The 16,893-nt window shown below is 40.8% G+C and overlaps 1 pseudogene across 1 annotated transcript in view; it reads left to right on the top strand.

Annotated features, from left to right (window-relative positions):
• The first annotated feature begins 2,122 nt into the window (after positions 1-2,122).
• LOC311058637 (VPS10 domain-containing receptor SorCS1-like) overlaps positions 2,123-16,893 on the top strand; it is a 51,680-nt pseudogene continuing 36,909 nt past the window's right edge. Inside the window, exons 1-5 of the transcript XR_014602913.1 lie at positions 2,123-2,614; positions 12,757-12,824; positions 13,444-13,543; positions 13,981-14,139; positions 16,299-16,372. The product of XR_014602913.1 is annotated as a VPS10 domain-containing receptor SorCS1-like (transcript). The remainder of the gene's footprint in view (positions 2,615-12,756; positions 12,825-13,443; positions 13,544-13,980; positions 14,140-16,298; positions 16,373-16,893) is intronic.

A 16,893-nucleotide genomic window follows, 5' to 3' on the forward strand; every position in this document is an offset into this window, starting at 1 on the left:
TGTATTTCAGAAGACTTCATAACTTAAAACAGGACTGTGTCCTTTAGTTGCATATACATACAAACATGAATAAACGTACTAATTCAAAATACATGTGACATAAAACATTAATACATCAAACACTGTCAGCATTTTCGTTAAGAGCCCCCACGCCTTTCTCTGATGAGGCTACGCTTTTAGCTCACCTCCTAGTTCAAAGTTGAGCTTTTTAACTCAAGTCCTCCATGATTTAAATTCTCAATCAGCCATCAATCTGCATTATAGACTGGTTTGCTCTTGTCTGGTGGGGGCTAACTGAAACAGATTGAGACAGCTCTCGCACGACGCTGCATCACTAATGGCGGCCAATGAAAGACGTCTCTGTGCTGTTGACCCTGTGTGTCGAACAGGAGCACGTCCCAGCTCAGAGCAACAGGGGAACAGCTCAATATAGAGATACTCTTTGCCATCAGTCACCAGTCAACAGCATCCTCATCCTATTGACTAAATGTTAGCCAGCAGAAACAGAATCTAATCAAATAGTTGCAATTGGCTCTAGCTCTCTTAATGGTCTACATTAGCTTGCTGGATCAAAGCCCAACATATTTAAATTAAATGTGAAGAATATATTCAAAGGGCTCTGCATTGACACGTGTTCATTATTCTATTGTATTCAATACATTTGTTCGTAATATTTCTGCTCTCATTCCAATGATTATTTGTCTATTTGTCTGACATAAACACTGCAATACTAACTCAAGAAGACAACAGCAGCCTACTTAATAGGGGACCAAAGTTAGTGTTTTCTACATCTTGTGTTAATAACATGAGAAATCAAGGAATTTCTAAGACAATTTGTAGCTGAGCTCCATTCATTCTCTGCATAATGACTCCTAATGGACCATGTAGGCAAATATGATTCTTGACTCTTTAGGCCTGTGTGCTAGCCTGCAAGGGCTGCTATCAAGACTTTCTATAGAAATTCATGATTATATCTCCAAAAACTAACTAATTAACTTTTATCTATGAAATGTAGATATTCATAATATTGGGTGTTTTATTTCTGGCAATGAAATTTGTGGAAAAGTGATGAAGTAGTTAATTCAAATGGGAGATTTCTTGTTTAATCTCGTATTGAGCTGGTAAAAAAAGTTGCTTTTTATGTGAAGAAGCTGAATCTATTTTTCAATCTTACCTCAGAAACCATTGGGTGTCCATGGGGTCTAATTGATTAATGATCTATACTATGTTTAAATCGACAATGTACATAAACATAATTTAAATGTAAAACTAATCGAGTGCAATTATTTTCCCCATCTCGGCTGAGATAGGCTAAAGACGAGGGGGAATTGCCCCTCACTCCTCTTAGTGCAGCATCCAACCTCCAGCCCCTTCTCTAGTGCACTAGCTCCAAAACCTTTTAGCTCAAGACCCAAAAGAGAAATTGTAGGTCTCCCCGGGACCCAAACTAGTGAAAATAGCCAATCTACAAGAAAATAGCCACAACACAGTTCACTACTTCTTAAAAGTATTTCCCCCCTCTAATTAATATATTCTTATTAATTAAAAAAAAAAAGTGGATTTGTTTTTAACTTATGAAAAATGTTGCATTTTTGGGAAAATCTATTAAAATAATAATAATCAAAATCAAAATGTAGAAACAAAAAATAAATGGGTATTTACTCGCGACCCATAAAAATGTGTCCGCAACCCACATATGGGTCCCGACCCACTGCTTGGGAAACAGTGCTCTAGTGCATCGTTTGCATCAGTACTTGGGAACACTTGTCCATCATCACCCCACAGTGCATTACACACTCCACTTTACCGGGCGATATTATAGGCAAATCCTAAAGAGTAAAAATGATATGTTTTGGGGACATTTGAAAGCGGAATTTAACGTAGAATGGAGACGAGCTTCGTTTGTTGCCTTTCTAATCTGATTGCTAAGTGGATCTGGCTCTTCTCCTTAACTTCCATACTGGGCATAATAACAAAAGCGGAGATAAGGTGCATCATCCCATCATGCAAGATACCTACAACAGTCAAACACTTTCCACGGGAACTCTCGGCGCTGGATGTGGCTGATTATTATTATGGCGAGTTACCGACCGAGGAGTTCGTCGGATTTGCCGAAAGGCTAATGGGTCTGAAATCTACGAGCAGAGAACAAGTCGACAACGTCGCGGAATTTACCGGCAGCCAGGAAAGTTCTCGGGAAAATAACACCATTTGTGTTGAGAAAGACGCACCGATCAGCGCCGAAGAGAAACTTTCTTCTTCTCAAGAGTCGCATCGTGGAGGTGGTGATCCACGCGCAACGGTCGCTTCCTCGGGTGACAAGAATTTGACCGAGGATGGCACAGAAAACGACGATAAAAGTTATTCGCTTGACGAAGAAAACGTGGCACAAGGTGAGGTGATCACAAATACCGTTGTATCTGGCTTAAGGAACCCGTGCCGGAGACGGAGGCGCAGCGCGCCGACGGCGGAGAGCCTTGGAACGTGGTCCGGATTCCCATGGAGCGGCGAGGAGGACCAGCAGGAGTTCCATCTGACCAGCTCTACATTCCCCCTGGCCGGAGACTCGGCTCATAACCAGGCAGTGGTGCACTGGTCTGGACAGAACAGCAGCGTAAGTTATTTACTCGCGTGTTCCATTATTACGCACGGCACCACACACGCAGATAACGTTTTTTTTTTGTAATTGACTTGTTGATACAATAGTATTTAAAGCACTCACGTTTTGGGGGTTAAAATGACCCCAATGGAAAAAAAGCCATAGGCTTTATTGGGTTTAAAATAGCAAACCTTGTATTGAACTGTAGCCTACTTTCCTGTGTATTTTTTTGCAAACTGCTAATAAAGTAATCAATCAATCAACCAATCAATCAATTGCGGCTCCCAACATGGTTTTCAGGATAGTAAAAACATCCTTTTATGATTCACCTCTGATACCAAATGTCTCGTAGCATGCAACTGTAATATCAATAATTAAAGCAGCTATTCTTTTTAATAATAATAAAACAAAATGTGTAAAGTGATATAGGCCTACTATAGCTATTATGGCAATGGCTGAGACAGCAGGTTGGAAAAAGCCAGTGACAGCAGTTAGTGTAACTTAAGTGAACGTGCATGAGCATGCATTCTGTCCGCAACTGGTCGCAGCCCTCATCAAGTCACCTTCCCCCCCTCACTCCGAAATGAGTTTGTTGCACACCTCTGATTTAAAGTATGTGAATTCATTTTTCATAGGCTTACTGGAGTAAATATCAGACTGTTTAGTGGTGGCAGTGGTGAGAGATTAATTGTGAGGATGATGTTGAGAAATAGCTGGAATCTGCAGTTCCTGCGTTTGGTTTCTTCTCTTCCTTCCTCTAGTATAGCCTATACAAACTCTGTCGAGTCCTGTCGTTCACTATCTCTCCATCTCCCCATCTCTCCATCTCCTCTGTCCTCTCTCCTCTCTTTCAAGCCCACATACATGATTGTGTTTCTTGTGTTGTGGCCTTTCTGTATAGTGGCAAGTGGGCTTAAGTTTAAAATGAGAGCTTGCAATTTCACTTGAGTAAATTACAACTTGATAATTTGTTGAATTTTGAAATATTCATATTATAGCGGTCTATTAATGAATGCTGCATTATCCTTTTAGTCTCTCTCTCTCTCTCTCTCTCTCTCTCTCTCTCTCTCTCTCTCTCTCTCTCTCCTCTCTCTCTCTCTCTCTCTCTCTCCTCTCTCTCTCTCTCTCTCTCTCTCTCTCTCTCTCTCTCTCTCTCTCTCTCTCTCTCTCTCTCTCTCTCTCTCTCTCTCTCTCTCTCTCTCTCTCTCTCTCTCTCTCTCTCTCTCTCTCTCTCTCTCTCTCTCTCTCTCTCTCTCTCTCCTTCCCCCCCCCCCCCCCGGCTTTCTGTAGCATGAGGTGGCTTGATGTATGTTTTATGTGGCAGTCAGCCTGGCAGGGACTTACCCCCAATTCGACCTTTGGTATGATCAGGCCTGGGGATCGAACCTCGACCTCTCAATCGCAGGGCGGACACTCTGACAGTATGTATACATGAGAGATATGCACTACTTGAACTCACACCTTTTCCATTAATATTCCTACACACAATAAAATCCTAAGTGTTACTTTAACCCTGATAGTTAACACTCTGCCAGCTCAGTGACATTGAAGGTAGAATATATCTACCCCTAAGATAAGAGTTTATGAGTTCAAGAAAGGTCATGTCTTGGTGTGCAACATTGTAATACTACGATTCATCCCTGAAATGTCTTTCCAAACTCTCAATTTTCTGTCCCGAAACACAATGTTTTTAAAACTCCATGATGTCTGTCATTATACCATTATATTATATTGCTGTGCAATACAGTATTGCAATGCAATATTATTATTGCACAAAGATTAACACTTTAATCTTTAGTGGCTCACATAACCAATGTAACAATTATATTGTGAAAGGCACAAATAAACCCCTTCCTGAGTCATTCACCTTTCTTTACTAAAAATGAGCTGTCTGCTTCAGGCTGGTAAAACATTCTAGCTCATCATAGAGACAAATATATTCTCATTTTGAGCTTGGAGTTGTCCTATATAATATATTCTCTCAAACCCTAGGGCACATCCCCTGACAATTACTTCCAATTGAATAGCAGCACCACCTGACCTTGACTCGTGTTTCTGGACTCCTCTGTATTTTTATAATAATGCTTTGTTTCCTCAGAACGAGGATCAAAAGAGGCGCACATCCACATACCATTTAAAGGCAGTTTCTGAACTTCATTTCCTAGAATGGCCATCATAACCTATTACACAGATACCGCAGGGGTGCAACGCACACAGTCCTTGTGAGGTTCCGGCCAACGGTAGAAACACTGATGAATAAAAAAGTCGACGCAGACTCGTAGCTGCCGATGCCAGTACTTTATTGAGGACACAGAGACTTAAAAACAGCGTGTGTGTGTGCAGCAATTTATTTTCTTCTTCATCGTAACATATTAACCACATGAACCCTAGCATCCCTATTCTGAGCATGTCACAATAGGCAAACATTTGGCATAAATAGGCAAACATTCTGTGAAAATAGGCGAACATTCAGCTAAAACAGCCGATCTGCAAGCTCACAACGGGCCGCAGCGTGATGTGCTGTGAGCTTGTTTATTTTCACCATCTGATGTACAACAAAGTATATAGCATTTAAGTGGTTAAGCATCATTGGCGAGTGTTGAGCTCCCAAAATATTTCTCCAATTATCCATCAGGGGAGATGTAATTAATTTGCTGTTTTCATTTCGTCAACAAACAATTCTGATGCTTTATCTCACGCAGAACCCCCCCCTACATTTTCAAAAGGAGCACTGTGAAATTAAAGCATCAAGGCAGCTTCTGTGCATACTTTTTGGCTGGTTGGGGCCTGGGGGGGGGGGGATTTGATGTCCATTTGATGTCTAATCTCACTTGATGTCTAATCTTGCATACATTGTTCAGACCACACCCAGCCACCCTCCAAAAAATGGAGGCATCCGGACTCAGCAGGCAACCAAAGCCTAGCTGGAGTTCTAGGCTAAGCTTCACTTTTACTGAAGGACTAAATGATGAAAAAGCTAAGTGCAAAGGAGCAGGACGCTGTGTTTCAGATGACTTCTCAAGCTAAGCCACATCCACATTGGACTGGGATCTCTGCAGAGAGGACGTCAATAACTCAGGCAGTGTCTGTTCTGCTTGATAGGTGTTGCTGGAGAGCAGACTTTCTCTTTGCTGTCTATTTGAAATGCAGAGCATTGCCTATTCAGGTCTCAGAAATAAATTGTCCCAAAGCCGCACAATGTTGCTGATAAATTAATTATAATCTCATGCTGGACAAGAGTAAAGTTCTTTTGAATCAAATTAGGAACAATTAAGCTTCTTATAGGCATTGATTTGCACATCGTATATTTGTAATACCTGCAATTACCAGGGGGGTTCACATTCATACAGTTACTGGAGTAGAATTCTAAATAGACAAGGTTTCTTCATTTCCAAAAATGCATGATTTAGCTCTCTAGAGAGGCCGGGGGAGTGAGATCAGGACATTAGTGATTTCTCTTTTGTGATAGTGTAAAGTCGCTGCATATTTAATGACTGAGTTGACCTGTTATCCATCGGAGAGCCAGTCATTCTGACTTCAAACAATCCCGACCCAGGGCAACATCTGGTCTACTGGGAGACATTGCCTTTGTTAATGAAGTGATATAAACTGATGTGGCAGACAAAAGCCTCTGTACAATACACATATAACTGTGATATTATTGATGTATTCCGGGTAGTCCTTTATGTGCTTCCACATAATAGTCATCCTCACAGAGACAGTATCTCCATCTCAAAGGCAATCAACAATTGAACAGGAAAGGACAGTTCTTTCTCTTGTTTCTATAAAGACGATTAGCGATGCAGTTTCATGTGGTGATTCTTTACAAGCGAGAGTTCATGCCTCACGCTTCACTGGACCCATGGGGGTCTTCAGATATTTCCGACATCAATGAGAATATTTTGGAATGAGTTTACTTCGTTTGGCGAAATAAACTTGATGATTTTTATAATGAAAGTGGGTTTTACTATCAGTATTCCTCTCCCTGTTAGAATCAGACTGTAAATGCTATTATATCTTCTTTACCAACATCTTTAAAAAATATGAACTGATTGTAAGACCTGTGTTTTGTTGTTGTTGTTTTTAGCAGTGTATAACCAACTGCCCTAAACCAAATAATGTTTTTGTTAAAGATAAGTATCTCGTTGATCTTGATATTGAAATTCTAGTCGGTAACTTTAGTTACAATTGTTTTTATGGAGTCATCCATCTGTTTAAGTGTGCTCACTAAATATGATGACAGTTTTATTCGACGATGTAACTTAATTCCAACGGCTGATAAGGCTGGATCAAGGGGCAGGCAATGTGTACTCTGTCTTACCTTTCATTTGTCTCTATCACGTATTCTCCCTCGGTTACTCTGTCTTGCCTTTAATTTGTCTCTGTCTTTCACGTGTTCTCCATCGGTTCCTACCGCACCATACCACACTCCTCCGCCCTCACCCCTTCTCTTTCCTGATACAACACCTTCATTTCACACCATTAATCTCTTCAACCTAAACCCTTTAAGTCCCCATTAAAGCCCTTTTCATTTTTCAATAATGGTCAGATTCATTCCAAATCATTTTAGGATTTAGGGCTCGAGAATCAATTTGCTTATACATGTGTGTCAGACAATCCCTTTTGGACATATTGGCGCTAGCTTGGTGAAACGTGGTCTACATGTTATCTGACATGATACTTCAGAAACAGTACTTTGCCTAGATTCAGATTGGAAGTTATAAAATACCTATACTGAATAAATAGAGTAAATTGCCTTGTCCCAATCAATTTCAAATGTGATGGACACCATTTTGCACAGGTTAACTGCAAAATGAATATTGTACCACAGCATAGCTGCATTAACTATTTACTACCAACTACCGCAGATCTTCACCTCATACGCATAGCTTCTACCAGAACGCAAAAAATGTTTTACAGCTGGCACTTGACTGGATGCAAATTATATCTGACTCTAATACTGGATGCTTCCCAAGAAAATGCATACAGTTAATTGCTAGACAGGAGGTAGGAAGTAATTTGTTACTATTTTTCAGACTGCAACGGGTTGTTTTATTGTGTATGACAATGTCCAGCAGGCTGTGACTTTTGGAAGCTGTAAAGGCTACTTTATTGAAAGTGCATAAATCTCTGCCGCCCAACGTGGACAATGTCACCACTGGTTTAACAAGCTACATGGATTATTTCTGATCTTGTGCCCTGTTAATGGATTCCATACAATTCAGCACAAAATGTGCAGATCAAAGTTTACTTAGTCAGCTAATCAACTAAAATATAAGATATCAATAAATAAAAAGAATAAAATATATCTCGTCTGTGACAAGATATACTCATTTTGTGTTGTCCTGAAGTTCAGTGTTATCAACTTGGCTGCCAAACACAGTTTCTGCTGGGTGGTTTGGTAGAATTCTCATCTGAGAAGACACGTGAGTTTATCTGGGTGGAAAGGAACCAAAACACAGAGGGGCAAACAGACACCGTCAAGGCTTCACAGAATGGCTCCGTAGTGCGTACAAACGCCAGCACCATTCCTTGTTCTGAAATCACTTCCCATAATGTTGTAAAATCACTGTGGGACTGTTCATTTGCTGGGGCAGCTGCTTTTTGACAGTAATGTTAATCTATTTATTGTCTCCGCCAGGCCGTAAGGCATGGCCGAGACTATGTTTTGCACCCTGTCCGTCCGTGTGTGTGTGTGTGTGTGTGTGTGTGTGTGAGTGTGTCCCTCGCGCATTCTGTCTGTGATCAGCTAATCTCCGGCGCCGTTGGCTTGATGGCAGCGAAACTGTGCACACACACACTCCCTGGATGCCAGAGCAGAGTCTCGGCCTGTTATAGCACCACCAGGAGGCCGCTTTTTGCTGAACACATTTTTTGACAGTACTCCTACAGATTTTGTCCAAACATCACACAAATCGGTACGCAGTATCTTAATAGTTATTAAACGAAACAGGTCATTCAGATTTTTCATATTCCATCCTGATTGCCTAAGATTGGCTTCTAAGGTTTGCAGGAGTGCTCCGTTTTGAACAAAATGGCTCAAATTATGAACACTGCGTGCAATAACCGTGAAATTATGCACGCACATTCCCACTTTTCACATATATTACTCCTATCCTATTACTCCTATTACTCCCACTTACTATTCAAATTACACTTAAGTCGGTACACATGATCTCTATAGTCATGTGATCGAGACGGATCTGTTTGATTTTTCATATTCCATCCTGATTGGCTAAGATTCACATCTAAAGTTTGCAGGAGTGGCCCGTTTTGAACAAAATGCCGCAAATCATGAACGCAGCATCCGATTGCCGTGAAACTTCGCACGCACATTCGCACTACGTTGAGGAACAAATGCCACCCTTTTAACATTGCCCTATTATAGCGCCACCAAGAGGCCGATTTTTGCAAAAACAAAAAATATAGATATTACTCCTACAATTCCATTCTCTTCCACATTATCTCTATAGTCAAGTGATCAAGACGGATCAGTCCGATTTTTCATATTCCATCCAAATCGCGAATTCTGAACATTGCTGGCCTACAATATCTGACCTGGCGGAGACCTGTGCTCCGCAGAGCACTTTTTCTAGTTGTAAATATAATTTTCTCATCGTATAAATAAAGTTTGGGTAATGTGTGATAAAGAAATGAGCTCTGCTGTCAACGAAGAGCTGCCCCAGAAAACAAAACCGTTCCCCCCAACTGAGTGGAGAAGGAGGGCTTTTTTTCAGCTTCACCCAGCTGAGTGCTGACCATAGAGGAGTGCGAAGGGGGGAGCAGTTAGGGGTTAAGTGTCTTGCTCTGGGACACTTCGACACATTGCTGAGAGCTGGAATTGTACCTAGGACCTCAGAAGTCGGGCTCACTAACCATTCAGTTATGGCCGTTCAGCGATAGCTATTGAAAACACTGCAGGTGCTGCACGCCCCGTCATGCAGCTTTTCTACTCTGTGAGTTCCTTAGCCTGGATAAACTCCAGTGTCTCCTCAGCCATGAACTTGACCACATCATCCTCAGTAACCATGTTTAATGGCAGGGATTCGTCCATGTTTAATGGCGAGTTCCTTCAACAGCGAGTTCGCTCGTGGGCGATACGGCAGCTGACCAATCAGTGCATTACTCCAACCCTTTTTGCGCGCAATGCTGTCAAATGAGAGGGCAAATTATCTGGAATCTGCAATTGGTTTTCACACTTAACATTAAAGCTTTAAGTCATAGAGTACCGAAGTCCTGACATCACTCGCTGATCCCCCGGGTCACGGAAGATTTTCTCTATGGAAAATAATATTGGGTCATCTGAGAATCGTCTCATATAAGAATTGTGGTCCAAAAATAAACAAATTGTCCCGGCCAGGAAGGTGGCTCTGTATCCTTTACAATAGTCAGTCACTCATATTTGATACAGTCTGTTTCTGACGAAAATGTAATGAATTTGGCTGCGGTAACATTAGCGTTTTCTCACTGTCAGTTGATGCTGCAGACCCATATGAGTCAAACTGCCGGGCTCATTTGTTTACTTTTGGAACACAGTTCTTATATGCCGCAATATTAAACACGTCTATTGGAATTCAGGAAGGGGGGAAAAAACGTGACACAGGTAGGATGCGTACATTACGTCAGACTTCGGTGCTCTATACCGTGGCGTGTACCAATTATTTTAGTAGGCCGGTTTTCTTTTGGCGACAACCCTTGTAGCTCTGTTGTCATTATAGCATTTTTGTCTATACGGAAGTACCACTAAAAAGGTAATGCTGCAGGGTCCTAATACCTAGCAGGATATTTTGGAATGCAACAAGCCATCAGAAATGTATATTAACTGTAAAATACATTTACTAAATAAATAAATTGCCAGTGCCTACATCAGACACTCACGTGGAATGGAAAACAATGTGGAATGTGGATGTGAAATGGTTATTGTCAAAAATATATGCCAGTTAAAGAGGACATCAAAAATAACTTCTGAAAGTTACTTAAGTAAGTATGACTTTAAGGACTTTGAAATGATTATTGCTTTCATTCGCAAAACGCATTTCAGCAGTGAGCTATTATATCATAGTCATTTCACATTGTGAAAATCAACCCCATCACAAGGTTGTTCGTCACAAGGTATGTGGTTGGTTGTCCTTATGGGGATCTTTGGGGGTTCAGTATAACTCATTTAAATAAAACAGAAATTATATTTTATATTTGACCTGATCCCGCCGTCTGATACAAATAGTTTTTTTACCATTTAAACTCTAGTAAACTTGACATGACTTTTCCCTGTACTTGGTCCCCTCTTTTTTCCCTCTAAACCAAATCTCCTCACCAAAAGGGAGGGAGAGAGGGGGGAAGAGCCTATAATATCAACCAATAACCCAGCCAATGCTGGGTACCCAAAACCTGAACACGATGATTGACATGGCGCTTTGCTACACGTTGTCAGTGATATACAGCTCTGCTTGTATATCACTGAAACAGCCATTTCACATACAATGGGGTCCTCTGTCATGCTGTGACCTTGTCACATTGAGACCCCCAGCCAGGGCAGTGTGACAACCATCCATCAGACCTTTTGACAAAAAGGTTATGCTAGCTACTGCATAGCTTCAACTAGAAACTCAAAAGTAGACCAAAATTAAAGCTATTTACCATCCTCTTTTTAATAACAGTGTTTCTTTCTTTATAAAATGCATTAAAAAACAGCACGTTGCAGTTTGGCTGTAATATGTACTGTGACAAACAACCTGTGAGCTATAACCGCTTAAACCCTGTAAACTGGACCCAAGTTGGCTCTGTACTTGGACCACAAATGGATAAATGAACACTGAGGATTTTACTGTCTATCTAGCATGTCTACCAATTGGATTGGATCAGCAGATCCTGATTGTCTACAATATCTATCGGTTCTGCTTATTAATAATAAATAAACAATGAATACCATTCAGCACAACAGAAGCTGAGCAGGTTTTAGATTAAGAAAATGCATTTACTTTTTTGTTGTTGTCACTTCAGTTTATATTGCAAGTCTCTCTCCCCTGGAAAAAGAGTCACCAGTTTGTTATTTTGTGTTTGATGTCAGTGCCTAGGTATTTGTACAGTTTACCATTTGAGCGAATGGTCATTAGCAGTAGCTTAGTTTATCAACAGCCATCAAAATATTCAGATGCTTCAGTGCAGCAGGTTTCAGGCTCCCTGTAAGCACTCCCAGGAGAGTAGTATCATCTTCAGTTTTTATGACCGTGTGGTGTGGGACATTACTCAAACAACTCCTGGCATAAAGGGCGAAGGGCGCAAGGTGAAAAACCCTCTTCTGTCTCTTGGAAGGTGTGAAAGACCTTTAAAATTGCATAAAATGCAGTGACTCGCTGTTTTCTTGTACTTACATCATTCTAAAACAATAAATAATACAAGGTATTGAAGGTAACTATGGCAGTTTTTCCTCTATCCACATTGTCTAGAGGAAATGATACAGTATGTTCAAGATATTTAAACATGAATCCATGGATAAATAATTAAGTTGCGTACATGGGCTTTGATTTGGCTCATATGCTGTGAAAAAGGAAAAGAAAAAGAAAAAAAAAAGAAGAAGAAAGAAAAAACTAAGATGAAGGGGGTGATGGGTGGCCCAGCCATTCATTAACAGCTGGACCAATTTACATGGCTTGAAATTTATGGCTTTTCATTTGTATTAGTAAAGTGTAAGCCCCATATAACTAAGGCATATTTTACGACCCTCTTCAAAACAGATGTCTGTGATATTTTACGAGGCCAGCCTTGCCGTTCCTGGCATGAATGATTGATGCATTGTTTACTTATTTATTCATTTATTTATAGAGCAGCAGTCGTCGTCTTTTGCTATGGGACAAACCCACAGGGTTTGACGTACTACATGCTTTAAGCTTCTTTACCTTTGGAGAAGAATTACATGTCATGCTCAGGTGAACAAACAAAAAGAGAAGTGGTCTGACTCTGACTTACTCAGTGTTTTGGTTTGGGATTTGTTAAAGCTCTGTCTCCTGGGGTGGTAGCAGAATCGATCTTAGATGTTTGTGTCTTTTCCTATTGTTCGACATGCATCATGTTTAGTGGGTAGCAATTTGATGCCGGAGTATTTCTCAAATGGCAATGCACGTCTCCTAAGCCATTAATGTGTTTGATTTATTTTGCAGGTGATCCTCATGCTGACAAAATTCTTTGACTTCAATGTTGGCCGAGTGACTGAGAGTTCTTTATGGAGGTAAGAATGACTTCCATCATCCACAAGTCCCCCCTTGTTCGCATGATTTACACTTTATGGGTTATCACCACCCGGAGATGAAAGGGAGACAGATACAGTGAGACAAACTCTATATTATGGCTTAGATAATTACTTTTCACACTGCCTGCATGACTCCCAAATGATTACTTTCCCTCTTTGACAAACAAGATAGAAAACAACAGATGTCTCAAAAACACATTCTTAAAACATTTAATGGGAATCTACAAATATTTGCTTCTTGAAATATAAAGTCTGTCCAAATATGCTAGACTACCCAATTTCATGCCTGGTTGTTACGCATCATCAAGGAAGTGAGACCAATAAATCTGATTTGTTGATAACGAACAATAAAAACATACTATAATACTAACACTTGTGTACAGTTTCCTATGGTTCCCTCTTCAAGCATGTCATATTGGATATTCCTGTTTATTCAAGTAATTAAAAACATCTCCATTCATCTAGCAAATTGCCTCATGACTTTTGCTGTTGCAATTTTCTGCTTGCCTGAGAGGCTTAATGATGCTATCAGTGTACTAACTAGTATGCAATATTCTGTTCTTCAACACCCTCCTTAACTCATTTAATTTAATTTTAGGTCAACAGACTATGGGACCACATATGAAAAACTCAATGAAAAGGTTGGGCTAAAAACGATACTGAGCTACTTATATGTGAGTCCGAACAACAAAAGGAAGGTAAGCTGCTATCGTATGTACTCACCTTCCAGTTTAGGATATTGTGAAAAACATGCATCCGTTGCTTTCAAATTCACACTGATAAAGATGCAAGATATGGCTTAGCTTAAACAGACCCATGATTTATTACACAGATATGAGTTGTATATGTGTTGTTAAACATAGAAATATGGAGTGATAACATTTAACTTTTTCGCTCTCATCAACCTTTATTGCACAAGTTGTTATAATCTTCTCACGAAAGGATTCTACAGACTGTGTCTTTATCTCTGGCACTAAATTGCACAAGCATACCTAAGCCCTGGGGATTGGATGCCATCAAGGCAACCTGCTAATGCCCAATCTATGCTTGGTTGTATGACGGTGCCTATTTTTGGTGTATGACAAAGAATGAATGAGGCTTAATTCCTCCGTCCTGCCATCGTGTCTCATCTCAGATCATGTTGCTGACCGACCCGGAGGTGGAGAGTAGTCTGCTTATTAGCCAGGACGAGGGAGCATCATATCAGAAACACAGTTTAGCCTTCGACATCCTCAGCCTCCTCTTCCACCCTGAGCAGGAGGACTGGATTCTGGCTTACAGCCACGACCAGAAGGTAATGATGTGCCAATCAAGCAGCGTTGAGTGAATACTGAACGATGGAAGTGTGACACAAAAACAAATGGTTGGATGCTAATGGCTGCTAAAAACGCCTTTTGACTTATTTGATGTGAACTGTTCTGCTCAACATTGTCTAATGGCCCTCGTTTGAGCCTTTTTTTGAGTTGCATGCACTGGCTCTGTGGCAAGCCTGATGGCGGGGTGTGATCAAAACAAATATCTTGCTTAGATCTTACGTAAGCTAGGTAAAGTGTGTGTGGCCGGCGCCCTTGAAAGGCTTCACTCTCCTCATTTTGTCTCATTATCAGGATGTGGTCTTCACTAGCAGAGACATCTGTCACTACAGCCAGGGCTGCAGTTGGCACAGTAGAGACGGCTAATCACCTGTTCCCTTAAACAAGCCATAAGGTCTGGTTGCAGGATCTAAATACAGCGTGTCCTAGTTTGAATGATTGTATCCCAGAAGAAACAGGAGACAGTTAACGAGGGAAGCAGTAAGGCGGCATCAAACAATACACAACCTCACACATGCTGATGCCTGCTCATGTGTGTACGCACTAGCACGTGTACAGTAGATGTGTTTGCGCGCATGCACACACACACACACACACACACACACACACACACACACACACACACACACACACACACACACACACACACACACACACACACACACACACACACACACACACACACACACACACACACACACACACACACACTTCATTATTCTCAGTGAGAACTTTGCTGTCTGGTCTACTCAACACCAGAGACATCAAACTATGCCTCCCCTGCCTGCTTTTGGAAGACGAGAGAGAAAAACAGTCTAGGGGCTGAAAAGTGAGATAAATGGTGCATGGGGTGAAGACAACACTTTCAACTGAGAGTTATCAATGAGGTTGGAAAAAAAAGGAGAGAAGTGACATCTGTTATTCTCTTTTATGATCGTTCACTTGGTTTTCTTTTGCATTTATTATTTCTTTAAGCCTTTATTGACAGCAGCAATAGAGAGGTTGGTGCCTTGCGTGGTTGCTTGACTCCGTTCGGTGTGTGTGAATGGGTGAATGTCATTTGCTTTGCTACAGGTGCTCTATAAATGCACCACCTACCATTTATGCATTATACTTCCTTAGTACTAGTAGCATGCACAATAAATTCAGCGGTCCAGTGGTTTGTCAGATTAGCCATGGACACACACACACACACACACACACACACACACACACACACACACACACACACACACACACACACACACACACACACACACACACACACACACACACACACACACACACACACACACACACACACACACACACACACACACACACACACACACACACACACACACACACACACACACACCCTCTTCTAGACAATTCTGCCCCTTCAGTGCCATGCCATAAAAATATATAAATTAGCAACAGATATCAAATATTTTCTGATGTACTGTCATGTATTTTAAACTGTACAAGGATGACTCAAAGTTATGTCAGTAATTCCCATAAAGCTGAGTTTAAAGATACATAGTTGCTAGATTATAGCTGTGAAGATGACATATCTCTAGAGTACTAAGTCCAACTGTGCAGTAAAAGGCAGACTTTTGCAGACTAATAGCATTATGCAAAAACGTTTCACCTACAGTTAAGTGAGGCATTTTAATATTGGCAATTAGGAAGGATTCCTGCTGAGTTACAGTCGGGAGGAGAGAGGTACCCATGGAAAATGAAGCCAAGGTGCCCTATCTGTGAAAAGTGCCAACCTGCCCGCCCCCTCCCCTTTATATCTCCCTCGCTGTCTCTCTCTATATTTATCTCGCTTTCCCTTTCTTGTAGCAGAGACAGATTGCAGAGCCCATGTTCAATGTTCCAGTAATGTTTACTTTGTATTAAAACACATTATTTTAAGCACCTGTACCCAAAGTATTTCAATGATCTGCTTCCTAAATTGCAATGAAAAAGTTCTCCCCAATCTAAAAGAAAAAACACACCCATGAGATTATCCTAATTAATACGGCACCACTGTCTAAGTGACAGCTGCTTGAGCATATTGTTGGATATGAAATGAGGAACAGGACATTTTCCCAGGTTATTTTATGACAAATGATTTGTTTGAATGGTTTGGGGTGATGTGTTCTTCTTTTTTCAGCTCTATGTCTCTGTTGAATTTGGGAGGAGATGGCAGCTTGTGCATGACAGTGTTGTCCCCAACAGATTCTACTGGTAAGATCAACAGTCACTCCTTTGGAACGATACTGTCAATCTTACTGGGACAGAAATGCTGCAATATTACCTACTATTCCCCATCTTCTAGAAGTAAAGTGAATATAAAAGTAGTTGTGGAGAATTATGCATTAACAAATAAAAACATTTATGTATATGTATGTTTATATTACAGTACCATCCTATACAGTACAATGAAAGAGTGGTGAGATTCCTTCTCTATGCATATTTGCATACTGTATGCTGTGCCTGCACAACATGCAGCGCATGCTTACAATCGGCTAGATATTGCATTGTGATGTTGGGGAAATGAAGTAATATTTACCAGGACATTGCCTGATATTGCAGCAACATTTCTTGTCGCCTGATAATATGCAATGCCCTGAATCCATTTAATGTAACTGGTTAACACTGACCCAGCATTTATAACGGTGTCTGACAATCAAGATTTGTACATATTAACAAATCTGCCATACGGACATAAGCGTGTCTACAGTCACCTATGTCTCTATTTATATGTC

The sequence above is a fragment of the Gymnoscopelus microlampas genome, assembly GCF_963454915.1.
Source record: "Gymnoscopelus microlampas genome assembly, chromosome: 13".
Taxonomy (NCBI): domain Eukaryota; kingdom Metazoa; phylum Chordata; class Actinopteri; order Myctophiformes; family Myctophidae; genus Gymnoscopelus; species Gymnoscopelus microlampas.